This window comes from Perca flavescens, chromosome 5 (assembly GCF_004354835.1).
Source record: "Perca flavescens isolate YP-PL-M2 chromosome 5, PFLA_1.0, whole genome shotgun sequence".
NCBI classification, from domain to species: domain Eukaryota; kingdom Metazoa; phylum Chordata; class Actinopteri; order Perciformes; family Percidae; genus Perca; species Perca flavescens.
In genome coordinates this window covers 41306682-41334181 of record NC_041335.1, presented here as the reverse complement: position 1 = coordinate 41334181, position 27500 = coordinate 41306682, and the positions used below count along the sequence as shown (strand labels likewise).

The 27500-nt window shown below is 44.2% G+C and overlaps 1 pseudogene; it reads left to right on the top strand.

Moving 5' to 3' along the window:
* LOC114556032 (NACHT, LRR and PYD domains-containing protein 12-like) overlaps positions 1–24623 on the top strand; it is a 42055-nt pseudogene extending 17432 nt beyond the window's left edge.
* The last annotated feature ends 2877 nt before the right edge of the window (positions 24624–27500 follow it).

Sequence of the window (27500 nt, the reverse complement as noted above, 5' to 3'; positions counted from 1 at the left end):
GTCTAACTGCTCCTCAGATCTCTGCAGGGTAAATCCAGACAGCTAGCTAGACTACCTGTCTGTCTGTCTGTCTGTCTGTCTGTCTGTCTAACTGCTCCTCAGATCTCTGCAGGGTAAATCCAGACAGCTAGCTAGACTACCTGTCTGTCTGTCTGTCTGTCTGTCTGTCTGTCTAACTGCTCCTCAGATCTCTGCAGGGTAAATCCAGACAGCTAGCTAGACTATCCGTCTGTCTGTCTGTCTGTCTACCTGTCTGTCTGTCTGTCTGTCTAACAGCTAGCTAGACTATCTGTCTGTCTGTCTAACTGTCTGTCTGTCTGTCTGTCTGTCTAACAGCTAGCTAGACTATCTGTCTACCTGTCTGTCTGTCTGTCTAACAGCTAGCTAGACTATCTTTCCAATCAGAGTTTTCTGTCCCACGACTAAAACTACTTCTGAAGGTCCACATGTTCCACCAGAACCAGTTCCTTCCTGAGACTAATTAGCAGAGGCACCGTGGCTCCGTCCGGAGCCATTGGCCATAACAAAAACAGTTACCGCAACATTCTTCAATTCTTCATCACCGTTTACAAACAATAAAAATCTCTAGAAATTGTTATAAACATCAAATACAAACATCGAACAAAACAGATCTCCCTCCTTCATTATTTGATTTTTAAATATACAGTGCTTAGCATGACTTTTTGAACCCATGCTAAAGTTGACTAAAAAGAGTAATAAAAAAATCATCTTTTGGAAATTGATCTTAAAAATAATAGGAAAAATCCAAACTTTCCTCCATCATCACATAACCTTCATCATACCTACAGATGGGCATGGGGTACTTTCCATAAGATCATCTCTCAATGCAAATCAAACCAGCTATTAGTCTAACTGACATAAAACATACCAGTCTGTAGGTATGGTGAAGGGTATGTGATGATGTGGGGGGGCCAAGGGAACTTTATCAGGATGCATAGTATCCTGATCCATGAAATAACTGGCCTTTTATAATACACATCTGCTGCTATGGGAATGTAACATAGGGGTGGACTGACTTATGCCCCCCTGTATTTTAAGGAAGAACATTTATTTATTTACGATACATTATTCATTCACAAAGAAAATTTGTGTCCTTAAAGGTTGGAGTTTTCCTATTTTTTTAATTAAGGTATTAAGATCAATTTCAAAAGATGATTTTTTTCTTCTCTTTAGTCAACTTTAGCATGGGTGTATTCACTTATGCTGAGCAGGGTAGATTTTCTGTAAGATCTGATGTTGAGTTGTTCAAATCCAATGTCTTCTTCTCTTTCAGCAGAAAGTGGTCCGCAGAAAGTTTCAGATAAACATAAGATCAGAGTGAAGGAGACATATGAACGTGTGACTGAAGGAGCTGATCAAACAGGAAGTGGAACCCTCCTCAGCAGGATCTACTCTGAGCTCTACATCACAGACGAAGTGAGTGAAGAAGTTAATAGCCAACATGAGGTGAGGCAGCTCGAGACAGCTTCCAAGATGAAGACCCTCCATGACTCTCCAATAAACTGCAGAGACATCTTTAAAGCCTCACCTGACCAACAGAAACACATCAGAGTCGTTATGATGATCGGTGTCGCTGGCGTTGGAAAAACCTTCTCAGTGCAGAAGTTCTGTCTGGACTGGGCCGAGGGTTTGGAAAACCAAGATGTGGATCTGGTGATTCCTCTTTCCTTCAGGGAGCTGAACTTGATCAGAGATGAGCAGTACAGTCTTCTGGAGCTGCTCCGTGTTTTCCATCCATCATTACAGGAGGTCCCAGCAGAGCAGCTCGCTGGCTCTAAACTTCTCTTCATCTTTGATGGCCTGGATGAAAGCAGACTTTACCTGGATTTCAACAACAATGAGGCTGTTTCTGATGTCACACAGAAGTCATCAGTCAACGTGCTGTTGACAAACCTCATCCAGGGAAGCTGCTTCCCTCGGCTCGCCTGGATAACTTCCCGACCTGCAGCAGCCAATCAGATCCCTCCTGCGTGTGTTGACAGGGTAACAGAAGTACGAGGCTTCACTGACGACCAGAAGGAGGAGTACTTCAGGAAGAGAGTCAGTGATGAAGAGCTGTCCAGCAGAATCATCTCCCACATCAAGACCTCCAGGAGCCTCCACATCATGTGTCTGATCCCAGTCTTCTGCTGGATCACTGCTACAGTTCTGGACCACATGTTGACTACAGACCAGAGAGGAGAGCTGCCCAAGACCCTGACTGACATGTACTCACACTTCCTCCTGGTTCAGACAAAGAGGAAGAAGCTCAAGTATGCTGAGGGACATGAGGCGAGGTCCACAGGAGCTGACGGAGGCTGACGGGGAAGTTCTTCTGAAGCTGGGGAGGCTGGCGTTTGAAGAGCTGGAGAAAGGAAACATCATGTTCTACCAAGAAGACCTGGAGCGCTGTGGTCTGGATGTCACAGAGGCCTCGCTGTACTCAGGAGTTTGTTCACAGATCTTCAAAAGAGAGAGTGTGATCTTCCAGAAAACAGTCTACTGCTTCGTTCATCTGAGTGTTCAGGAGTTTTTGGCTGCAGTCTACCTGTTCCACTGTTACACCAACAGGAACACACAGGTACTGGAGGACTTCCTGGAAAATAGAGATGATGGTGATGATGATGATGAGGATGATGATGACTACAGTGACGATGACCATTACCCATCTCTAGCTGACTTCCTGATGAAAGTCATGGACAAATCCCTTGAAAGTAAAAATGGCCACCTGGACCTGTTTGTGCGCTTCCTTCATGGCCTCTCTCTGGAGTCCAACCAGAGACTCTTAGGAGGCCTGCTGGGTCAGACAGACAACAGTCCAGAAATCATCCAGAGAGCCATCAACAACCTGAAGGAGATGAATGCTAAGTTGATCTCTCCTGACAGAAGCATCAACATCTTCCACTGTCTGACGGAGATGAAGGACCACTCAGTCCATCAGGAGATCCAAGAGTTCCTGAAGTCAGAGAACAGATCAGAGAAGAAACTCTCTGAGATCCAGTGCTCAGCTCTGGCCTACATGCTGCAGATATCAGAGGAGGTTCTGGATGAGTTGGACCTGGAGAAGTACAACACATCATGGGAGGGACGACTCAGACTGATCCCAGCTGTGAGGAACTGCAGAAAGGCTCGGTAAGTCCAGTTTGTAACATCATTATACACTATTATAGAACTACTTACACTATGTCACAGTTTCTGGTAAAGGTGCTGTAGGTAGGGTTGTGAAGATCCAGGACTTATCCATAAAATTTGAACATCAACAACTTCTCTGTCCCTCCCCCTTTCTGCTAAACTCCAAAACATTCTCCTAAGCCCCTCCCCACAAGGGAGAATGAATGTGTGTGCATGAGCAGTGATTGACAGGGTCAGTTTCAGCAGATATGACAGAAAGTTAGTTTTATAAGTCTTATCTACTGCATCTTTAACCTTTGCATTGGTTTAGTTTGTCAGTGTATCTCAAGGCAAGTAGTAGTGATGTTGTGACTATGTTTAGGTCACAAGGACCTTTCCAAAGACACCTAGTAGTGACTGCGTTTCAGTCGACGTTCGTTTTGATTTAAACAAAAAGATTTTCATTCATCTCAAATGTGTGGACAGCAACACACTCCACTTCCTTTTGTCTCCTTAGTGATCCATTTCTAAAGAAAGAACATTCCTGCACACATTAGTCACCCGTGCATTGGTTTATTAAGTCAATCAATGTTTCGGTCATGAGGACCTTTCTGAGGACTAGTAGCTGTGACTACATTTCGGTCAATGTTTCGATAAGGTTACTGTGACCAAAACATCGACCGACCAAATAAACCAATGCAGAGTTGGAAGTGTGCGGGAAAATCTGAAGGGGTTTTTAAGACAGCGAGCACTTCCTTGATTTAAATTTAAACATGGCAGGTGGCCAATCATACGTCATCCTACCAAATCACAACTACCTACAAATACAATTATGATCGGCTAAATACATTCTTGAGTTGTTACGGTAAGCGCTGTTATTTAAAAATGTTGACTTTTAAACACTTTTTACGCAACTGTGTTTATGCTCTCTTTGCCATTGTGTATTGTTTTCTCCTTGTTTTTTGTAATAGCTCACAATATAAAAAATATATTCTGGTTGTGACCAGATGTTTTGTATGTTTTTCTATTTCAACATATTGCTATTGTTAGTGCTAGTGTGCATTGAGTGTCTTTCTGTGCAATTTGTATTCATTATGATTTTTAAATCACTGACTTTACATCAATTGTGTACTTCCAGACTTCGTGAATGTTGGCTGTCAAAGACTCACTATGAACTTGTGGCTTCAGCTCTGAAGTCCAACCCCTCCCATCTGAGAGAGCTGGACCTTAGAGGAAGCAAGCTGCAGGACTCAGGAGTGAAGCTGTTGTCTGCTGGACTTGAGAGTCCACACTCTAGACTGAAGTCACTTTCGTCAGTTCACTTACTGTCTTTTGCTTTTGTAGATCGTATGTTGACCAAATATATTATGATGACGCACAAACTGAAAATGATTATTCAAGGTCCTATGACATGCTGCTTTTTGGATGCTTTTATATAGGCCTTAGCGGTCCCCTAATACTGTATCTGTAGTATTTTTATATAGGCCTTAGTGGTCCCCTAATACTGTATCTGAAGTCTCTTTTATTTAGGCCTTAGTGGTCCCCTAATACCGTATATGAAGTCTCTTTTATATAGACCTTAGTGGTCCCCTAATACTGTATCTGAAGTCTCTTTTATATAGGCCTTAGTGGTCCCCTAATACTGTATCTGAAGTCTCTTTTATATAGACCTTAGTGGTCCCCTAATACTGTATCTGAAGTATCTTTCATATAGACCTTAGTGGTTCCCTAATACTGTATCTGAAGTCTCTTTTATATAGACCTTAGTGGTCCCTAATACTGTATCTGAAGTCTCTTTTATATAGACCTTAGTGGTCCCCTAATACTGTATCTGAAGTCTCTTTTATATAGACCTTAGTGGTCCCCTAATACTGTATCTGAAGTCTCTTTTATATAGACCTTAGTGGTCCCCTAATACTGAATCTGAAAAAATTCAGCCTTGGTTCAGAATTACAGCCACTAGAACCAGTCCCACAATGAGCTTTCCTTGGGATGTGGCATTTCTGTCTGTAGCTTTAAATGCTATTGAGGAAAGAGGGGGCAAGGTGGATGGTGGGAGTGTGGCCTTGACCAGCTTGCTGCCACGGTTGTATTTCCTCATGGGTAGGCCAAATTCTCTGGGAAGATGTGGGTGGCGGACAAAGCAGAGAAAGGGGAGGTAACCTTTCCTTATGACGTCATAAAGGGAAGATTCCAGGTTGGCCCATCTGAGCTTTCATTTTCTCGAAGGCAGAGCAGGATACCCAGGGCTCTGTTTAAACATCTCACCATTTCTAGCCACTGGGGGGCCATAGGCAGGCTGGGGGAACTTATATTAATGTTAAAAAAATACTCATAATGTGAAATGTTCATGCCGTGGGACCTTTAAGGCATTGATCTTCTTGTTTTAACATTGTTTAGTCTGCAAATGTTCCCTCAGTTTGTCTAATAGATCCCTCACAAGATGGGGGGAAAAGCCAATTTTCCTTGTACAGAGAATTGATAAACGGGTTGATGTTTGTAAAATGTTGTTCCACTCCTGTTCAAAGGCTGCTCAAAGATGTCGAATATTGGCGTGACCTGGCATACAGAGTCCAGAATATCACCAAAAACTTTGAAATTATTTTGTGATGCAGTTATGGAGAACCAATACTCTGGCATCAGCTCTAGTGGGTTCCCAAAGTTTTTGGTATCTGTTGCTTGATATTGTGCAACAGAAACTCTGTTTACTCTTCATCTTAGCAAACATAAAGTATGTTATGAAATAATCACAATCAGACATTTAATATTTTTTTCTGCAAAATGTAAAGGAATTTATCTTGCAGAAATCTTGCAAAAACAAAAGGGGTTTGTGTCTAAAATTTCTTCAGAATATGTTATGTTTGTGTTGTAGATGGTGGTAGAAAGAATCTGTCTGACTTAGGTATTATTTCTTTATTGACAGACTTGCCAATTCTGGACTGACAGAGATCAGCTGTGCTTCTCTGGTCTCAGTTCTGAAGTACAACCCCTCCCATCTGAGAGAGCTGGACCTGAGCAGAAACAACCTGCAGGATTTAGGAGTGAAGCTGCTGTCAGCTGGACTGCAGAGTCCACAATGTACTCTGGAGACTCTCGGGTCAGACAACACTTAATTAGCTAGAAGTTTAGTTTGATTTAAATAGGCACATATGATGCTGTTTTACACAAAGCCTGAACCCAAATGTCTGGACTTCATCACGCTTTAGCTATGCGTAAGAAACACCATATATTTAGGCTACCATTAGTTACTGTACCTCCAAGACTGCCATACTAAACAGAAAAGGGTTGTTGTCGTGATAACTGTAGTACAATCCGGTCTGTTACAGCTACCTCAAAATGACCTCAAACACCGAACATAACGGACACAGTACCAAGAGAGAAGTTACCGGATGTAAATCAAACTGTTCTTTCTCCTAACTCGTCAAATACTCACTCTTAGTCAGTGTCTATCTCCTTGGTTAGTGTCTATCTCCATGATGACATCGTATGAAAAGAGACAACAGAATAGAGTAGTATGAAAGACTGAAACTCCTCGTAAGGGGGGCAGGTTGGACTTTTGCCCAAGAGACCGGGCCCACGTCTCGTTCTTGTCCCGTATGTCACTCAAAAGTATTTTTAAAACCCAATCCGCGCTCTTTCCCTAACCAAGAAGTGGTTTTACCCTGCTTGGTGAAAACAGATGCCAACGTGTTACCCAAACCATCAAATATCTCCGTGGTTGAGATGACTTTGGAATTGGAAAGGCCCTGCGTCGTAATGAGACCAAAGGACACTTTTTGCATCAGTAACAAATGCAAATTTGGGCAGCGCTCAGCTGGCGGTATAACTTTACATTCAGAGTGGAAATCAAGGAGCTTTCACGGCATCATTTGGAGTTGTTGAAGCATGAAACATTTTATTGTGAAGAACAGAATACGGTACCGGATGTGTTGACAGCATTGATGTTCTTTTTGGGCAACTTGTTAATACCCTGAAAAATCTAGCAGCGCTTACACGGTTAATTAAAATAAGATAATACCTTGTTACACAAGGGTTACAGAATCTTTTCTTTCACAAGGCTCCAGCCACAAAGAAATATTTACAAAGAAATATAAAAAAAGACATGGGGTGTGAAGATATCAGCTGACTGTGGTGTTAATTTTGTGCTGTTCAGTATGGCTATTGCAGAGGGGATGAAGGATTTCTTTCTTTTCCTTAAAACGCCTGCCTGATCGGTGTTAGCCTTCTTTAGCCAACTCTTGTAAAGACAAAGCTTGAATAAATGGTTAAAATTATATTCTGTTAGAGAGTAGGGTGAGTAAGAACTTACACTTTAGTTTGACTTTAATTTGACACCATTTCATGATCATTTATATCTGTGTTTAAACAGAGATATTGTGAAAGAATGTTAGCCAAAAAGCTCAGTATGACAAACCAATGGTACATTATGCAATTAAATTGGACTATGAATTTGATTTTGCTAAATATTTCCTTTTTATTCAGATTGAGTGACTGTCGTTTGTCAGAGATCAGTTGTGCTTCTCTGGCCTCAGCTCTAAAGTCAAACCCCTCCCATCTCAGAGAGCTGGACCTGAGTCACAACAACAAACTTCAGGATTCAGGAGTGAAGCTTCTGTGTGAATTTCTGGAGAGTCCACACTGTAAACTGAAGATTCTGAGGTCTGTCTACTTACTGTTTTATTGTTGATCTCATATCTTGACAATGGTCTTCTTATTTCCTCTATGAAGAATAAAAGTAATTCAGTTTAACTACAACATGTCTTTAACTGATAACCAAAGAAAACACTGGATATGTTAAATATCTGCAAAATAAACCAGGAATGGTCAGGCTTTTTTGATGACTTTGTTCGCCATACAAGCAGCCTGAGATCCTCTGGTATGTTCGTATTAATAATTCCCAAGTTAGGTCTTAAACCCAGAGGACACTTTGCAGCCATTACCCTGAACTCTGAATCAACCTGCCAGATTAGAAATATGTGACAGGCTTACATGGAATTGTGGCTGAAACCGGAGTGTTTATCCTGTAATTACAGACTTAATCACTGTGAACTACCGGGGATCTGCTGTGCTTCTCTGGCCTCAGCTATGAAGTCCAACCCCTCCCATCTGAGAGAGCTGGACCTGAGCTACAACAGCCTGCAGGATTCAGGAGTGAAGCTTTTGTCTGCTGGATTGCAGAGTCCACACTGCAGACTGGAGACTCTGAGGTACAACACATCTCTTCTAAATTCAAGTCGCTCTTTTTTGATCTCCCATTGTCTAAACTTACAGATAGTACCTGGTATTTATTTTGGTACCACCTCGATCGATGTTTCAAACGAGCCGCTACATACATTGGTCTTGGAATTGTCCCTAGCATTAAACAAGACATCTTTTGAAATAGTCAAGCTACCGTCAATAGCAACTGCAATGTTTTTATTCACTCTACCCAGATATTTTGAAAAAAACAGCCTGCAAAACTTTGCCATACATCTGTGCAGATAAAACATTTTTCTCTTTGGTTGCTGATGAAAGAATCAAGCGAGTGTCACAATGAAGATTGTCATGGCAGTTTAACATGGCATGTCAGCTAAGAATCCAGCCTACACTGAGCAGACAATATTCACAATGGGGTACGTCAAAAAAAAAGCAGCTGGTACCACAAGTCAAGTTGAGTCAAGGTGGAAACATAGCATTCATAAAAAATGGCCACATTTAAAGGTAACATGAAAAGCCTGCTGTCAGACACGTTGCACACATGCACCATAGAAAACATGATGGCGACCTCCTGACAGCAGGAACAATATCTTTGTTTCATGTGTTTGGCGGAAAAACATTTCCATTAAAAATTTCCCTTTCTGCAGGTTGATTTGCTGTCTTCTGACGGAAGGAAGTTGTCTTTCTCTAGCCTCAGCTCTGAAGTCCAACCCCTCCCATATGAGAGAGCTGGAGCTGAGCTTTAACAAGCTGCAGGATTCAGGAGTGAAGCGTCTGTGTGATGTTATGAAGAGTCCACATTTCAGACTGGAGACTCTGAGGTAAAAACACTATAACTAAAATGAACATACGTATGTATAAATGCCAACACCATAAGCCCATCATACACATCTTTCCCCAAAACAAAGCTTCTTAGGAACCCTCCAGAAAACTCTGGTACTTGCCCCATTTTCTAGTATAGACATCCAATCTGGAAAACTATTTTTGTTGACATTTTTGTAAACAGCTTTGTTGACAGCCTCCCTTCTTTCTTCTATCCTCTTTTAATAATCTATCTGGCTTTCATTAAACTGTCTGGACCCAGCATATTATGTGCTTATCCATCCCACTGAGGATTGAACATCTCCCAGAACAAATAATCTCGGGCTGAATGAAACCTGGGTCCCTGCAATCCGACATAGGTTATCATGCATCCTGGTCCACAATTCCTGCAGGTTATCACAGGACAGTGATGGTTTGATAAAATCCTCTTCTTTGCAGGTTAAAGGACTGTAAGATCACAGATGACGGCTGTACTTCTCTAGCCTCAGCACTGGATTCCAACCCCTCCCATCTGAGAGAGCTGGACCTGAGTAACAACTACAGGCTGCAGGGTCCAGGAGTTGAGCTGCTATGTGATCTTATGGAGAGTCCAAACTGTAGACTGGAGACTCTGGAGTAAGTAGAGGGTTTGAGTTAGTTCATGCAGATGAGCCCATTTATTGTTTTCAGGTTGTATTTTAGATTCAACCAGTCCTCCAAACCCTCCGAGGATATGGGTGATTCATTTTGGCACCACTTTGACAGTGAATAACTTTACATCTGAAGCGTTTAAAGACTCATAAGACCCATAGCAACATTTTACAAATCAGCGCCCCTAGTGGTGGAAGGAAATATGTCCTCATATCTAAACCAGAGAAGGTAATCGTTGCGGTTTTAAACACATCATTAGGGTAAAACCTGCTACCTCTGCCGACCAGCACTATGTTTGCTGAGAATGTGGACTGTTTTAAAGGACAAGTGAAGACTCAATTGTTCAGGCTAGCTTTTGGGTAGTCTATGTCTTTTATTTATTGATAATTTTATCTGCTGTATTTGTATTTTATTCTACTGACTATTTTTCTATGATGTTTTTATCATCTATGCACATTGTAAAGCACTTTGTGACCCTGTCTGTGAAAAGCACTGTATGAATAAATTTTACTTACTTTTTTATTTACTTGTGAAACAGTCCCAGTTTGGTTGGGTTTAGACACCACAACTACTTTAGTTTCGAAAAAGATGGTGGTTTGGGTTGTATCGTTAGTTTGACATTAGTGTGTCTGAAATGTATCTGCGTATTTATTTCTCTGTTCTTCAGTGTTAAAGGTTCTCCCGCCACATTGACTGGAGTCCGGAAGATGAGTGATTTGGAGGAACAGGACAGACGAGATTGTCCAAGTTCTGGACTGAGTGACCGGTCTAAATATCCTCCATGCTTCAGTAATGAACCGGGACCCTCAGACACAAAGTAAGATACTGTTCTTACTTTAAGGGGACCGGAATTATTTACATAAAAAAATTAAATGCATTAAGGTACCTTAGTGCGATAATTAACCCTCTGAGGACAAAAGACGCACCAGTGCATCCAAACAATATTTAACAAAACTCCAACTCCAAAAGCGATATTACAAAATTTCATTTCAAACATTTTTACCTTGTTAACCACTTGACACCTGAATTTATTCACAATTATACAAACAAAATATTATGTGTGTTTCTGGCTCCAAGTTGATGCTAAATTAAGTTGAGATTGTTAATTTGTCTATAGCATATGGAATAGATATAAATTTAGGTATGATGCAAATTAGCGACAGTCGGCGTTAAGGGGTTAATCATATGTAACCTCACCATAGAAACATGAGACAGAAACTAATTTCAAGCACCAAAACAAGTTATACAACACATCATAAGATAAAAGTTCCTATGACATGCTGCTATTTGGATGCTTTTATATAGACCTTAGTGGTCCCCTAATACTGTATCTGAAGTCTCTTTTATATAGACCTTAGTGGTCCCCTAATACTGTATCTGAAGTCTCTTTTATATAGACCTTAGTGGTCCCCTAATACTATATCTGAAGTCTCTTTTATATAGACCTTAGTGGTCCTCTAATACTGTATCTGAAGTCTCTTTTTTATAGACCTTAGTGGTCCCCAAATACTGTATCTGAAGTCTCTTTTATATAGACCTTAGTGGTCCTCTAATACTGTATCTGAAGTCTCTTTTATATTGGCCTTAGTGGTCCCCTAATACTGTATCTGAAGTCTCTTTTATATAGACCTTAGTGGTCCCCTAATACTGTATCTGAAGTCTCTTTTATATAGACCTTAGTGGTCCCCTAATACTGTATCTGAAGTCTCTTTTATATAGACCTTAGTGGTCCCCTAATACTGTATCTGAAGTCTCTTTTATATAGACCTTAGTGGTCCCCTAATACTGTATCTGAAGTCTCTTTTATATAGACCTTAGTGGTCCCCTAATACTGTATCTGAAGTCTCTTTTATATAGACCTCAGTGGTCCCCTAATACTGTATCTGAAGTCTCTTTTATATAGACCTTAGTGGTCCCCTAATACTGTATCTGAAGTCTCTTTTATATAGACCTTAGTGGTCCCCTAATACTGTATCTGAAGTCTCTTTTATATAGACCTTAGTGGTCCCCTAATACTGTATCTGAAGTCTCTTTTATATAGACCTTAGTGGTCCCCTAATACTGTATCTGAAGTCTCTTTTACATGTCTTATTCCCAAAATTCAGCCTTGGTGCAGAATTACAGCCACTAGAGCCAGTCCCACAATGAGCTTTCCTTAGGATGTGCCATTTCTGTGTCTGTAGCTATTGAGGAGGAGAGTGGGGGGGGGCAAGTTGGAGGGTGGGGGTGTGGCCTTGACCAACTACCACTTTGCTCGTTTGAAAGCCATGATGTCTCTCTCTCTCTCTCAAGGGGGGGGCCAAATTCTCTGTGCGGGCAAAGCAGAGAAAGGGGAGGTAACCTTTCCACTTATGAGGTCATAAAGGGAAGATTCCTCCTCTTGTGGTGCGAGAGAGTTGATTGTGATATATGATCTCAACGCTAGATGGGAGAAATTCCCACACATTGGACCTTTAAGACTAATGTCAGAGAATAAATGCTGTATTTGTGTTTATTTCTTCAGGGTTACTGGACGAGAGTGCACGGCTGCACCTGTCGGACATGAAGCCAGTGAGTAAATATCTTAAAGAAACATAAAGTGTTAATAAAGCAGAAGAATAACTGGAAGATTGGCTGATTAATCTTGGTTACCACAGCACATCTGTTGCTTTGTTCTGTTCCATGTTGCATGTTGGGTAATGGTCCAGACACACCGAGCCGATAATCGGTCATCGGACAGTCTGGCGAGGTCGGTGACATGAGTCTGTTAGACACCTTCCCTGGCCCTGATTGGTGCATCTGAACAGTTAGACACCTTCCCTGGCCCTGATTGGTGCATCTGAACAGTTAGACACCTCCCTTGGCCCTGATTGGTGCATCTGAACAGTTAGACACTCCCCTTAGACACTCCCCTTGGCCCTGATTGGTGCATCTGAACAGTTAGACACTCCTCTTGGCCCTGATTGGTGCATCTGAACAGTTAGACACCACCCCTTGGCCCTGATTGGTGCATCTGAACAGTTAGACACCTCCCCTTGGCCCTGATTGGTGCATCTGAACAGTTAGACACCACCCCTTGGCCCTGATTGGTGCATCTGAACAGTTAGACACCTCCCTTGGCCCTGATTGGTGCATCTGAACAGTTAGACACCACCCCTTGGCCCTGATTGGTGCATCTGAACAGTTAGACACTTCCCTTAGACACTCCCCTTGGCCCTGATTGGTGCATCTGAACAGTTAGACACTCCTCTTGGCCCTGATTGGTGCATCTGAACAGTTAGACACTCCCCTTGGCCCTGATTGGTGCATCTGAACAGTTAGACACTCCCCCTTAGACACTCCACTTGGCCCTGATTGGTGCATCAGAACAGGGAGCGGTGGATTTTTGTAAATCTCACTATAGACTTTAAATGACCTACTTCATGTAGTTCTACTGGAACATAGGGTCAGTTTCAGCAGATATGACAGAAAGGTAGTTTTATAAGTCTTACCTACTGCACCTTTAAATTAATTTTGCTACATGTAGGTTTATGTGACAATAAAGTACCTTTACATCTGCTGTGTCTTCTTCTCTCCTACAGATCCGTCCACGTCAGAGACAGACCTCGATGTGTCTGAGGACAGAAGAGAGGATCAGCTGAGTCCTGATGGTCCAGAGAAGTTGAACCAGCAGATTGTGTGTGGAGATCACAACACAAATGTCAGTCCTTCACTTTAACATTTTTTTGTATTTGTCACTATTTTTTCCTTCCTCATACCGATTACCTTAACTTGCGTATCTGTTTTTTAATGTTTTTATGATTATTTTTCGGCATTTTAGGCCTTTTTTTGTATTGGACAGCTTAAACATGAAAGGGGAGAGAGAGAAAGGGGGGGATGACATGCAGCAAATGGCCGCAGGTCAGATATCTGTTGTTAACAAGTACTGTACGCTTAAAATAATAATATTTGTTAACAGCTGTTTTCTACTAACCCTGTATGATGGGACTGCTATCAGAGAATTAATGTCATATAACTTTATATTTGAGTCTATTTTGACAGTCAGTCATAACAGAAAAAGAATTGAAATTAATGTAAATTAAACTACTTTTAAAGTAGATTTCTTTCTGGTTAAATTACTTGGTATTTGATCGGAGACTCGCAGCATACACGCTCATAGCGATATCAGCTTTTTATGGCCATATCGGAGGCTTTCTGATACTGGTTAGAGGATGGATACACGGCTGGGTTTGGACAGATATTATGTCGGGCTCTGTCACATCAGCGCGATGAGGCATTGAACATTTTAAATTTAAAACAGCTTATTATGTAGGTAGCCAATTGACCTGTTTCACTTGATGCAAAGGTTCTTTTTTGTGATTAAAATGAATTTAGAATATTACCCTAACATCCTTCTTCCTGTGTGTGGAAATTAGTTTATGTAGCTGTGACAACAAAACACGTGCATGTGTCATCTGTTGACATTTTTGAATGCCTTCCTACAGCTGCTTAATAAAAGATTTCCACACAAACAAACGTACGTATTTAGTCATTCTGACAGGTTGTGAAGGGATGGATACAGAGTAAAGAGCAAATAAAGCAGAAAGTGAAGAGACAGAACTGGGATGGTTTCTAATCAACTCTTTGTTCTGTTTTTATTTCAGGACACCATGCATTTCACACCTGAGCTGCTGAATAAGTGTGAACAGACTTCATACAAGTAACTAAATCATAAATACTTCAACCTTAAACTGAGTCAACTGCTTTCTAAAGGGTTGTTCTTAGTGTCTTCATCAATCAGAGGTGTGTTTAGGGTACATGGTTCTAATGAATTGGCTTTTTGAGGGGCTTAATATATTCAAAAACTCACCAAATTTGGCGGTCGCATCAAGTCTGGTGAAAATTTACATATTTTAAGGGTTTCAGGAATAGGCGCACAAAAATGGCTCGCTAGCGCCCCCTAGAAAGTTAATAAAATTGAGCCCCTGCAGTGCGTTTAATGTAGACTCACGAAACTTGGTACACATATGTAACATGTCAAGATGTACAAAAGACCTCATTAGAGCCATACCCTAAACCCAACAGGAAGTCCGCCATTTTGATTTCAAAGTTTGAAATTAGTGCAATTTTGGCCATTTCCACGTCGTACTTTAACGAACTCCTCCTAGAGATTTCATCCGATCAACTTCAAACTCGGTCTGAGCCATCTTAAGATGTTAACGATGAAAAGTTGTTAAAAGAAAAACTTTTCGTCAGACGGTGTGGGCGTGGCGACCATTTTGAGTGTTTAGCGATGAACAAAGAAGTTGTTGTAACTGGAGTGTACGTTGTCGTATCTGCCCGAAATTTGTCACGATGGACAAGGGTCCAGGCCTGAGGACACCTACAGGCCAAAATTGACTTTTGGTCATAGCGCCCCCCGCTGGCACCAGGAAATCTGCCTTATGTGACAAACGATTACAACGATTCCGATTTACATGAAACTCAGAATGTGTGGTCTACATGTGATACTGAGCCGCCCCCTATAATATGGCCACGCCCACTTACCGTTTAAGGTAGAGTCTTGTGTGAGGTGTCATTGAACTCAGCAGAGACTTCCTTCTTCAATGGTGATGGTTGGACCCGCCCCCTATGCTTAAGCCACGCCCCTTTTCACAGCTAATGAACCATATGATGTAGAGTCTTGTGTGAGGTCTCATTGAACTCGGCGGGGAGTTCCCTTTTCATTGTTGATTTGTCTGAGTGCCGCCCAGAATGCACCTGAACACACCTCCCTGTAAGACCAGCACGCCCAGAATGCACCTGAACACACCTCCCTGTAAGACCAGCACGCCCAGAATGCACCTGAACACACCTCCCTGTAAGACCAGCACGCCCAGAATGCACCTGAACACACCTCCCTGTAAGACCAGCACGCCCAGAATGCACCTGAACACACCTCCCTGTAAGACCAGCACGCTCAGAATGCACCTGAACACACCTCCCTGTAAGACCAGCACGCCCAGAATGCACCTGAACACACCTCCCTGTAAGACCAGCACGCCCAGAATGCACCTGAACACACCTCCCTGTAAGCGATATTACAAATCCCACTATGGCCACACCAAGACCCACCCTTCAATAGCAGAACTGCATGTCAGATTGTCAAACAGCTTCAGAATCTTCTCCACACACTCTCTTCCACTTCAAATTCTTTCATTTCTTACACTTCACTTTTAAAGGTGTCCTGCCACACGTATTTTATGACTTTGTGGTGATGTCTGAAGGTCTACCATGGACTCTGTAACCTTGGTTACCTTGTTTCAAGCCATTCTAGCGCGGTATAGAAAGCCTGCAGGAAGACTCAGCTCGATTTCTGCCAGTTCTCATTAATATACGAGTTAAGCTGTCTGAATCTGATTGGCTAACAGCTAGCCAATGAGAGCCTGGCTATCAGAATCCTTTAACCAGCCCAACTGGGCGAGCTAATGAATAGTAATGAGCTCAGGCAGTGTGATGTCAGACTGACCAGCTGTTGTGATTGGTCTGATTTCTCTGCTTATTTCTGTTCAGTGTCTAGAGCTGACAGAGGAGGTAGCAGTTCATCTTCACATTCACCACATAACACAAACATATATGGACCTGACAGATTTAAAAAAGAATGCAAGTAAAAACAGTTTTGTATGGCAGGGCACCTTTAACAGTCATATGCTTCACACTCCTGCAGCTGCTGCTCTACTCTCTTGTCCATAAAGTCAGCTTTATCCCCAACATTTTTGAGCAACGCTGTGATAAGATTTCTAAACGCAGAGCATCTGCACGGATTACCTCAACACATGATTTGACCCACAGAGCGAGAGCTTGTTTGTGATTGGCCCTTCTGTGTCCGACAGGTTCAGGTGTCCTGGTCCAGGTGTGTTCCAGTGTGCTTTGACTGGACTGGTATTCGTTATGACTGAGGGGGCGGAGCTGCTGTACAACACTGTCCAATGGGATGAGAGCCTGCTCCAATCAGCTGGCAGGATGGCTGCAGGACCGCTGTACGACATCAAGTGTTCAGAGGAGGCTGCTGTCTGTCAGCTCCACTTTCCACACTGTGACATCATAGATGGTAAGTAGTCTCACATTTTGGAGTAAAGTCTGGCTGCTACAACACTGCATTCTGGGATAGAAGACTAAACTCTCTCTGGGTTGTTTTCATTTCTTTAAAACAATCACTTGGTCTTGGGTGGCGCTGAGCTCCAGACGCAGTGATGGTGGCTCTGCTAAATAGTCTCAGGATGGAACTTGTTCTGGTGTACCAGAGTCTGGTAGGACCAGGCTAATGTACCAGAGTCTGGTAGGACCAGGCTAATGTACCAGAGTCTGGTAGGACCAGGCTAGTGTACCAGAGTCTGGTAGGACCAGGCTAATGTACCAGAGTCTGGTAGGACCAGGCTAATGTACCAGAGTCTGGTAGGACCAGGCTAGTGTACCAGAGTCTGGTAGGACCAGGCTAGTGTACCAGAATCTGGTGGGACCAGGCTAATGTACCAGAGTCTGGTTGGACCAGGCTAATGTACCAGTGTCTGGTAGGACCAGGCTAATGTACCAGAGTCTGGTAGGACCAGGCTAATGTTCCAGAGTCTGGTAGGACCAGGCTAATGTACCAGAGTCTGGTAGGACCAGGCTAGTGTACCAGAGTCTGGTAGGACCAGGCTAATGAAACAGAGTCTGGTAGGACCATGCTAGTGTACCAGGGTCTGGTAGGACCAGGCTAATGTACCAGAGTCTGGTAGGACCAGGCTAATGTACCAGAGTCTGGTAGGACCAGGCTAGTGGACCAGAGTCTGGTAGGACCAGGCTAGTGGACCAGAGTCTGGTATGGCCAGGCTAGTGTACCAGAGTCTGGTAGTAACAGGCTAGTGTACCAGAGTCTGGTGGGACCAGGCTAATGTACCAGAGTCTGGTTGGACCAGGCTAATGTACCAGTGTCTGGTAGGACCAGGCTAATGTACCAGAGTCTGGTAGGACCAGGCTTATGTACCAGAGTCTGGTAGGACCAGGCTAATGTACCAGAGTCTGGTAGGACCAGGCTAGTGTACCAGTGTCTGGTAGGACCAGACTAATGTACCAGAGTCTGGTAGGACCAGGCTAATGTACCAGAGTCTGGTAGGACCAGGCTAATGTACCAGAGTCTGGTAGGACCAGGCTAGTGGACCAGAGTCTGGTAGGACCAGGCTAATGTACCAGAGTCTGGTAGAATCAGGCTAATGTACCAGAGTCTGGTAGGACCAGGCTAGTGGACCAGAGTCTGGTAGGACCAGGCTAATGTACCAGAGTCTGGTAGGACCAGGCTAATGTACCAGAGTCTGGTAGTAACAGGCTAATGTACCAGAGTCTGGTAGGACCAGGCTAATGTACCAGAGTCTGGTAGGACCAGGCTAGTGGACCAGAGTCTGGTAGGACCAGGCTAGTGGACCAGAGTCTGGTAATACCAGGCTAATGTACCAGAGTCTGGTAGGACCAGGCTAATGTACCAGAGTCTGGTTAGACCAGGCTAGTGTACCAGAGTCTGGTTAGACCAGGCTAGTGGACCAGAGTCTGGTTAGACCAGGCTACTGGACCAGAGTCTGGTAGGACCAGGCTAATGTACCAGAGTCTGGTAGGACCAGGCTAGTGTACCAGAGTCTGGTAGGACCAGGCTAATGAAACAGAGTCTGGTAGGACCAGGCTAGTGTACCAGGGTCTGGTAGGACCAGGCTAATGTACCAGAGTCTGGTAGGACCAGGCTAGTGTACCAGAGTCTGGTAGGACCAGGCTAGTGGACCAGAGTCTGGTATGGCCAGGCTAGTGTACCAGAGTCTGGTAGTAACAGGCTAGTGTACCAGAGTCTGGTGGGACCAGGCTAATGTACCAGAGTCTGGTTGGACCAGGCTAATGTACCAGTGTCTGGTAGGACCAGGCTAATGTACCAGAGTCTGGTAGGACCAGGCTTATGTACCAGAGTCTGGTAGGACCAGGCTAATGTACCAGAGTCTGGTAGGACCAGGCTAGTGTACCAGTGTCTGGTAGGACCAGGCTAATGTACCAGAGTCTGGTAGTAACAGGCTAATGTACCAGAGTCTGGTAGGACCAGGCTAATGTACCAGAGTCTGGTAGGACCAGGCTAATGTACCAGAGTCTGGTAGTAACAGGCTAGTGTACCAGAGTCTGGTGGGACCAGGCTAATGTACCAGAGTCTGGTTGGACCAGGCTAATGTACCAGTGTCTGGTAGGACCAGGCTAATGTACCAGAGTCTGGTAGGACCAGGCTTATGTACCAGAGTCTGGTAGGACCAGGCTAATGTACCAGAGTCTGGTAGGACCAGGCTAGTGTACCAGTGTCTGGTAGGACCAGGCTAATGTACCAGAGTCTGGTAGTAACAGGCTAATGTACCAGAGTCTGGTAGGACCAGGCTAATGTACCAGAGTCTGGTAGGACCAGGCTAGTGGACCAGAGTCTGGTAGGACCAGGCTAATGTACCAGAGTCTGGTAGAACCAGGCTAATGTACCAGAGTCTGGTAGGACCAGGCTAGTGGACCAGAGTCTGGTAGGACCAGGCTAATGTACCAGAGTCTGGTAGGACCAGGCTAATGTACCAGAGTCTGGTAGTAACAGGCTAATGTACCAGAGTCTGGTAGGACCAGGCTAATGTACCAGAGTCTGGTAGGACCAGGCTAGTGGACCAGAGTCTGGTAGGACCAGGCTAGTGGACCAGAGTCTGGTAATACCAGGCTAATGTACCAGAGTCTGGTAGGACCAGGCTAATGTACCAGAGTCTGGTTAGACCAGGCTAGTGGACCAGAGTCTGGTTAGACCAGGCTACTGGACCAGAGTCTGGTTAGACCAGGCTACTTGACCAGAGTCTGGTAGGACCAGGCTACTGTACCAGAGTCTGGTAGGACCAGGCTAATGAAACAGAGTCTGGTAGGACCAGGCTAGTGTACCAGGGTCTGGTAGGACCAGGCTAATGTACCAGAGTCTGGTAGGACCAGGCTAGTGTACCAGAGTCTGGTAGGACCAGGCTAGTGGACCAGAGTCTGGTATGGCCAGGCTAGTGTACCAGAGTCTGGTAGTAACAGGCTAGTGTACCAGAGTCTGGTGGGACCAGGCTAATGTACCAGAGTCTGGTTGGACCAGGCTAATGTACCAGTGTCTGGTAGGACCAGGCTAATGTACCAGAGTCTGGTAGGACCAGGCTTATGTACCAGAGTCTGGTAGGACCAGGCTAATGTACCAGAGTCTGGTAGGACCAGGCTAGTGTACCAGTGTCTGGTAGGACCAGGCTAATGTACCAGAGTCTGGTAGTAACAGGCTAATGTACCAGAGTCTGGTAGGACCAGGCTAATGTACCAGAGTCTGGTTAGACCAGGCTACTGGACCAGAGTCTGGTTAGACCAGGCTACTGGACCAGAGTCTGGTAGGACCAGGCTACTGTACCAGAGTCTGGTAGTAACAGGCTAGTGTACCAGAGTCTGGTTAGACCAGGCTAGTGTACCAGAGTCTGGTTAGACCAGGCTAGTGGACCAGAGTCTGGTTAGACCAGGCTACTGGACCAGAGTCTGGTTAGACCAGGCTACTGGACCAGAGTCTGGTTAGACCAGGCTACTGGACCAGAGTCTGGTAGGACCAGGCTACAAACATAATACCTGTATGAATGAAACCAAAGCTGACCAGCTGTGTGTCTCCACAGCTCCTCTACCTGATGGCCTGTTGTCTGTCGTCCACATCACTGATGATGGGATGAGCATCCTGGAGCTGCTGGAGATTACTGACACCCACGTGGTTGTAAATGTCCCTCACCTCTCTATGCTCGGACTGATCTGGGATGTTGTTAAAAGGTTGTGGACGAAACCTGTCAGTGGCCAAATTCTGCTGTTTCTCGGACAACCAAACCCAGCAACACAGAGGCAGAACCTCAATGTGCTTCTCCTGCCGAGAAACATCCCTCTGGACACGGTAAAGCTTCACGTTACAATGACTGTAGTCTCTTATATGTGTTCCTCCGCAGCGCACAGCATTTCTGGATGAGAGAAAATCGTGCTCTGGTTTATTGGCATTTCTTTAAACCAATCACAATCATCGTGGGCGGGGCTAAGCTCCGGACGGAGCCACGGTGCCTCTGCTAAATAGTCTCAGGAAGGAACTGGTTCTGGTGGAACATGTGGACCTTCAGAAGTAGTTTTAGTCGTGCAACAGAAAACTAGTCTAGCTAGCTGTTAGACAGACAGACAGACAGACAGACAGATAGTCTAGCTAGCTGTTAGACAGACAGACAGACAGATAGTCTAGCTAGCTGTTAGACAGACAGACAGACAGACAGGTAGACAGATAGTCTAGCTAGCTGTTGGACAGACAGACAGACAGTTAGACAGACAGACAGACAGACAGACAGATAGTCTAGCTAGCTGTTAGACAGACAGACAGACAGACAGTTAGACAGATAGTCTAGCTAGCTGTTGGACAGACAGACAGACAGACAGACAGACAGATAGTCTAGCTAGCTGTTAGACAGACAGACAGACAGTTAGACAGACAGACAGATAGTCTAGCTAGCTGTTAGACAGACAGACAGACAGACAGACAGACAGACAGACAGTTAGACAGACAGACAGACAGACAGACAGACAGATAGTCTAGCTAGCTGTTAGATAGACAGACAGACAGACAGAAAGACAGTTAGACAGACAGGCAGACAGACAGATAGTCTATAGCTAGCTGTTAGATAGACAGACAGAAAGACAGTTAGACAGACAGACAGACAGCCAGATAGTCTAGCTAGCTGTTAGACAGACAGACAGACAGACAGTTAGACAGACAGATAGTCTAGCTAGCTGTTAGACAGACGGACAGACAGACAGTTAGACAGACAGAGAGACAGACAGTTAGACAGACAGACAGACAGATAAGTCTAGCTAGCTGTCTGGATTTACCCTGCAGAGATCTGAGGAGCAGTTAGACAGACAGACAGACAGACAGGTAGTTAACCACAGTCCTCTACAGAATCAACTTCAGTCTTGTGCTCTTTTAAAGGTGCAGTTAGCAATGCTGCGCAACTCAACTGCCAAAAAAATACAACTCCCCTTCAGAAGCTCCGCCCCAGATTCACGTGCAGATAACTACTGGCTGCCGGCACATTCACATACCTTGCTGCCCCCTTCCCCCCACCTCCAGCATCAGCTGTCGCTGCCTGTTGCCGATTGGCTGGAATAGTGTTTTGTGGCTCGTGCACTCCTTTCTGTTTGTTTCACATTTACACAGCCAGGGCGCTAGGTGACCATGGGGAGATATATGCTGAATTTGACAGAAAGTGTATTGGACTAACTACAATATACCTTTAACCTCTTCACATTTGATGAGTGGTGTGTACTTGATTTTAAATGTTAAAATATTCTGACATGTCTTTAGGTGAGAGCACAACATCAACAATCTAGGAACATCCATGTTCCTGCCACATGTAGACTCATCAAAGATCAAAGTTACACCGTCCAATGTCCTCAGGCCGTTAAAATACAGCCAAAGGTGAGTATTTCAAAATAAAAGTCTTTGTTAGTGCTGTAACATGCTGACACGTTTTCATCCTTTAGTTAACTTTAGATTCTCTCGAGATACTGACTCTTTGGTTTCTCAGAAAGCAGATTTTTACCTGGAGTTTGGACCAAACTACCACCCAACGTTTGAGATCCGCCTGCCTATAAACACACCAGAAGTGACTCTAAGAGTCCAAGATGAAGGACGGAGCGTCTGGGAGCACGACGTGGAACTGATTGGTAAAGTTTTCATTGATTGATCCTCGGTGCTATATTATCTTTACTCTGCTGTGATGGTTCTTTGGTCTGCAATCAACCTACAGCCAACTGTATCCAACCAGTTTTAACAAGAGACTGTAAAAATAAAGGACGGAGCTTCTGGGTATGAGAAAGGAAGCTGACGCTGATGCTCCTGAAACCTGCATTATATCTGACTACCAGCAGGGGGAGACTCCTTAAACCTGTATTATATCTGACTACCAGCAGGGGAGACTCCTTAAACCTGCATTATATCTGACTACCAGCAGGGGAGACTCCTTAAACCTGTATTATATCTGACTACCAGCAGGGGAGACTCCTTAAACCTGTATTATATCTGACTACCAGCAGGGGAGACTCCTTAAAGCTGTATTATATCTGACTACCAGCAGGGGAGACTCCTTAAACCTGCATTATATCTGACTACCAGCAGGGGAGACTCCTTAAAGCTGTATTATATCTGACTACCAGCAGGGGAGACTCCTTAAAACTGTATTATATCTGACTACCAGCAGGGGGAGACTCCTTAAACCTGTATTATATCTGACTACCAGCAGGGGGAGACTCCTTAAAGCTGTATTATATCTGACTACCAGCAGGGGGAGACTCCTTAAAACTGTATTATATCTGACTACCAGCAGGGGAGACTCCTTAAACCTGCATTATATCTGACTACCAGCAGGGGAGACTCCTTAAAGCTGTATTATATCTGACTACCAGCAGGGGAGACTCCTTAAAGCTGTATTATATCTGACTACCAGCAGGAGGAGAGTCCTTAAACCTGCATTATATCTGATTACCAGCAGGGGGGAGACTCCTTAAAGCTGTATTATATCTGACTACCAGCAGGGGGAGACTCCTTAAAGCTGTATTATATCTGACTACCAGCAGGGGAGACTCCTTAAACCTGTATTATATCTGACTACCAGCAGGGGAGACTCCTTAAACCTGCATTATATCTGACTACCAGCAGGGGGAGACTCCACTGACTCCAAACAGAAGTCTGTTTCTATTAGTCTCTTATAGCCAGACCTTCCCCCACAGAGCTGCAGAGGAAGGTTTGACTAGTCCTCACAACATTCCTTGATGGGAGAAAAACATGCTCTGGTTTATTGGAATTTCTTTAAACCAATCACAATCATCATGGGCGGGGCTATGCTCCGGACGGAGCTACGGTGCCTCTGCTAAATAGTCTCAGGAAGGAACTGGTTTTGGTGGAACATGTGTAGAAACATGTGTACGTTCAAAAGTAGTTTTATTTGTGCAACAGAAAACTCAGATTGGACAGATAAGATAAGATAAGATAAGCCTTTATTGTCTCCCATAGGAGAAATTTGTCTTGGGCACTCCAGAAAACAAGATGGTGACACATCACGCATAACACACAATAAACATACAATTAACATAGAATAATAATAGATAGTCTAGCTAGCTGTTAGACAGACAGACAGACAGTCTAGCTAGCTGTCTGGATTTACCCTGCAGAGATCTGAGGAGCAGTTAACCATAGTCCTCACAAATCCACCGGAGGTTAGAACCTCAACACAGCCACAGAGGAAGGGGACGGACATCCGGCCTAAATGAGGGACATCTGGACGAATTTCTAGCGGCACATGAGCAATCCCGGAAATGAAACGTTGTGTTTGTAGTAGTTTCTATAGAAGTCTGTGAGAAAATGACCCCAAGCAACTGTTAAAGCGTGTTTCTCCCCGGTTATCTTGCAGGTCCAGCAGAGGACAGTGATCCCCCAGAAGACAAGCTGCTGCTGGTTCGGTCACAGTTTGTAGAGCGAGTGTCTGATCCAGTTCTGAACCAGCTTCTGGATAAACTCCTTGAGCGTGGTGTTATAACTGACGGTGAAATGCAGTCAGCCAGAACACAAGGCCGAGCAGACAAAGCCCGAGACGTGATGGACACGGTGAGAAGAAAAGGACGAGCAGCCAGCTCGGTTCTGGTCTCTGCTCTCTGTGAGCTGGATCCAGTCCTTTCCAGAGAGCTGAGATTAATGTGAAGAAATCAGAATCAGAACAGAGTTTATTGCCACAGCAAGGCTCCACCATTACCTTACATCTCCGGCAGAGCAGGGGAATGAGAGGGGTAACACCAGAGCAGGGGAATGAGAGGGGAGACACCAGAGCAGGGGGAATGAGAGGGGTAACACCAGAGCAGGGGGAATGAGAGGGGGAAACACCAGAGCAGGGGGAATGAGAGGGGGGAAACACCAGAGCAGGGGGAATGAGAGGGGGGAACACCAGAGCAGGGGGAATGAGAGGGGGGGGAACACCAGAGCAGGGGAATGAGAGGGGTAACACCAGAGCAGGGGGAATGAGAGGGGAAACACCAGAGCAGGGGGGGAATGAGAGGGGAAACACCAGAGCAGGGGGAATGAGAGGGGGGAAACACCAGAGCAGGGGGAATGAGAGGGGGGAACACCAGAGCAGGGGGAATGAGAGGGGGTAACACCAGAGCAGGGGGAATGAGAGGGGTAACACCAGAGCAGGGGGAATGAGAGGGGAAACACCAGAGCAGGGGGGGATGAGAGGGGTAACACCAGAGCAGGGGGAATGAGAGGGGGTAACACCAGAGCAGGGGGAATGAGAGGGGTAACACCAGAGCAGGGGGAATGAGAGGGGTAACACCAGAGCAGGGGGAATGAGAGGGGAAACACCAGAGCAGGGGGAATGAGAGGGGTAACACCAGAGCAGGGGGAATGAGAGGGGTAACACCAGAGCAGGGGGAATGAGAGGGGGGAACACCAGAGCAGGGGGAATGAGAGGGGGTAACACCAGAGCAGGGGAAATGAGAGGGGGAAAGTTGGAGAAGATATACATTCTGTGTACTGGGCTCAAAACTCCACTTAAAGGGATACTTCACCAATCCCTCCATTCCCTTCCTCTAGTCTAGACTAGTGGAGGAGTTAACACAGACTGGTGCCACGCATATCCACGGCTCTGTTTATATTTGTTTTTACAGCCCACCAAGCGCTAATGCTAGTATGTGTTAGCTGAACCTTATGGGGCCTATAATGTGTGTGCACTAAATGTAGTCTCCTATGTTGTTTTTATATAATGTCATTTTTATTTATTTTAATTGTGTAACACCACTTGAGCATCGGTGAAACGTTGTTTTGTATATACAGTACAGGCCAAAAGTTTGGACACACCTTCTCATTCAATGTGTTTCCTTTTTATTTTCATGACTATTTACATTGTAGATTCTCACTGAAGGCATCAAAACTATGAATGAACACATATGGAATTATGTACTTAACAAAAAGTGTGAAATAACTGAAAACATGTCTTATATTTTAGATTCTTCAAAGTAGCCACCCTTTGCTTTTTTTTGATAACTCTGCAAACCCTTGGTGTTCTCTCAATGAGCTTCATGAGGTAGTCACCTGAAATGGTTTTACCTTCACAGGTGTGCTTTGTCAGGGTTCATTAGTGGAATTATTTCCCTTATTAATCTAAAATATAAGACATGTTTTCAGTTATTTCACACTTTTTTGTTAAGTACATAATTCCATATGTGTTCATTCATAGTTTTGATGCCTTCAGTGAGAATCTACAATGTAAATAGTCATGAAAATAAAAAGGAAACACATTGAATGAGAAGGTGTGTCCAAACTTTTGGCCTGTACTGTAGATGGTTGAAATGACAATAAAACACATTTGAGTTGACTTGACTGCCTCACTGTCTATAGAGCTCAACAGTCCCGCACACAGAGGGTTCTGGAAGTAAAAACACAACAATTTCTCCATTGATAAGTTTTAGTATGAGCCATAAAATGGTAACCGTGGACGGTAGACTTAAAACCAGCTACGACAAGACTCTGCGATTCTATATGCTCATATAGACGCCAAAACTTCATCGGGCACCAATCTTGTTTTGAGATAAACGTCTTTTATTCGAGATGTCTTGGATAAGTACTTCATTACCCACAATCCCACAGTGATGCTTCTGATTGGTGGAACTCATGCTGGTCCTGCACGATCCGTCACAAGGATTTAAGACTCTGCACGAATCACGATCTGTTCCACACTTCTGCCGTTAGCCTCCGCCACCGGGAAGCTAACGTTAGTTTAGCTAACGGCTAATTCGTCTAACTGCTAGCTGATTCAGTCTAAAATAACGTTAACTCAAACTAAACACTGGCTGCAGCTGAAGTTACAGCCCTTATATATTTTAACGGTTATTTTCAGGTTTTATTTTGAGGGTCTTTTAAAGTTATTAAACGCTGTGTCAGTTAGCGGTTAGCCCAATTAGCCGTTAGCTAAACCAACGTAGCTTCCTTTATTCAGTGGTGCGCGGTGGTTTATGGGATGAGTTGTTCCTTCGCTCTGAAATGACGATATGTACATTGTCTTGTACCTTTTGACTTTTTTTGGATTTTCTGTTCGTTTTTTTCACTTGAAATGGTACGTTGTATTCATATGAGTCACGTACCATCTGGTTAGCCTAATGCTAACGGTCTAAAACTCTTTATGGACGGATGTTTTCAGTCGTCAACGGCAGAAACGAACGGGACCCAAGGTCTCTCAGAGGAGGGGGGGACTGTTGAGCTCTATGTCATTTTTATATATTTTAAATGTGTAACACAACTTGAGCCACGGTGAAACGTTTCGTGTGTATGGTTGAAATGACAATAAAACAGAGTTGAGTTGACTGTCTCACTGCCTGTCTGTGTGTCTGTCTGTCTGTCTGTCTGTGTGTCTGTCTGTCTGTGTGTGTGTCTGTCTGTCTGTCTCTCTGTCTGTATGTTTGTCTGTCTGTCTGTCTGTCTGTCTGTCTGTAACCGGTAGGCGTGGTTTGAGAGTAGACTTGCAAAGCAAGTGCATTCTGGGAGTTGTTGTCTTTCATCCACATGAGCCAAAAAACACATTTTCTGGCTTTTCTTGGTCTAGAAGGCACCAACTTCTAAAATAATTCACATTTCTACTAAATAAATGACCTACTTCAATTCCAGCAGTGAAATATCCCTTTAAAAACCAAAA